The 1,560-nt window shown below is 34.7% G+C and overlaps 1 long non-coding RNA gene across 1 annotated transcript; it reads left to right on the top strand.

Annotated features, from left to right (window-relative positions):
- The first annotated feature begins 219 nt into the window (after positions 1–219).
- Positions 220–995, top strand: LOC143122320 (uncharacterized). Its single transcript, XR_012986640.1, has 3 exons — positions 220–308; positions 419–498; positions 600–995. It is a non-coding gene; the product is annotated as an uncharacterized LOC143122320 (long non-coding RNA).
- Positions 996–1,560: the final 565 nt, after the last annotated feature.

A 1,560-nucleotide genomic window follows, 5' to 3' on the forward strand; every position in this document is an offset into this window, starting at 1 on the left:
AGATGTTCCCATTTCTTTGGGTGCCAGAGCTGGTGAGTAGCAAAGTCTTATAGTAGTATTACTATAATGTGAGTTCAGTGCTGTTCAGTAGTAAGTTCTATAACCATTTATTGGTAACTACAATTTCCTCTGTTTTGTTTTGTTTGTTCATTTGTAGATGCATCATGAAATGAAGTTGCGGTTTGGACTGGACTTCAAGCTAAGCCTGCATTACACCCTCAGTATATTGACCCCTAACGTCATCAGAGTGGCTGACAGTGGGAGTCAGAGGGAGATGCTGTCAAGCCTACGAGATACTAACACAGATGGTAAGTCACCAGCTTCTTCTTTTCCCTTGCACCCTTCAATTGTTTAATAATAATAAGATCATTAAACTATGTTTTAATGAAATCATTCTTTGTTTCTTTTGACATTTCAGACCTTCAAAAAAGTGCTGCTGTCCTAATTTTGCCTGCCCTTTGTAAGGAGGATGCCAAGTTTCTGTATTGTTTAGACGAGGTATTTGATGTTTTTAACATTACAATTAACATTGCTTTATGTTGTCAATTCACATCATAGACTCTTACAGGAGATCCCTTGTACATTTCTCATTTGCATAGGAACCACTGAGCGTGTTTCCAACCATCATCTTCCAGGGTGGCGATACTCCCCTCCTTGCCAGGAGAGCATCCATAAAGATGGATGGCATCACAATAGCAAGTGGAGAGATGGATGTGCCACATGCCCTCCAATGCGAATTTGTCATTGGCCCCTCCCCTGACATTGATGCCTCCTTAGGCCTTGTCTGTATTTTTTGTTTATATTTTCTTTTTGATGTTCAGTACCCAAAAGAGGCCCACCACACATTACTATTCTTTGAAAGACGTCTTAACCTGTCTATGTCTAAACCCTCCACTCCAGTGTTGCGTGTGGAAAATTTTTTATCATAACGTGTGTTTTATAATCATTTGAAATGTATTAATTTGTAAAAATGTAACTATTGCTGTTTTGAGCGTATTTATGACACATTTTTTATGCAAGTAATATAGAAGATATGTTTAAGCAATGAATATGTAAATTAATGTAAATATGTATCTATTGTTGTTTTGAGTGTCTTATGACACAAATTTTTTTGCGAGTAATATAAAAGATATGCTAAAGCAATGAATATGTAAATTAATGTAGAAATACTGAATACAGTATTTGAATGATATTTGACTGATGTGTCAATTTTTGATTGTTGTTGTCTATTTGTATTTAACATTTTGTACACATTATACGCTACTTCTCATTAATTAGCACAATGAATGAATATGAATAATAATGAATTAATAAAAGTAATACTACTACTACTACTAATAATAATAATAGTAATAATAATAAGTAGTAGTAGGCCTAGTAGTAATAAAACACACCTGGTAGTTATGGTTCCATTTAGAACCATTAGAATGTAAAATAATGGCACCCCTGATGGTTCATCATATAGAACCTTTTTAAAACCTTTTTCCATTTGGAACCATTTAGGGTGCCTTATTTGTATCAAAGGATGGAACCTTTTTAGGTAGGTGTACTACTCACATC

Source organism: Alosa pseudoharengus, unplaced genomic scaffold (assembly GCF_046254945.1).
Source record: "Alosa pseudoharengus isolate Yale_2024_CS ecotype anadromous, Long Island Sound unplaced genomic scaffold, YU_APseudo_1.1 YU_APseudo_1.1_scf_14, whole genome shotgun sequence".
NCBI lineage: Eukaryota > Metazoa > Chordata > Actinopteri > Clupeiformes > Clupeidae > Alosa > Alosa pseudoharengus.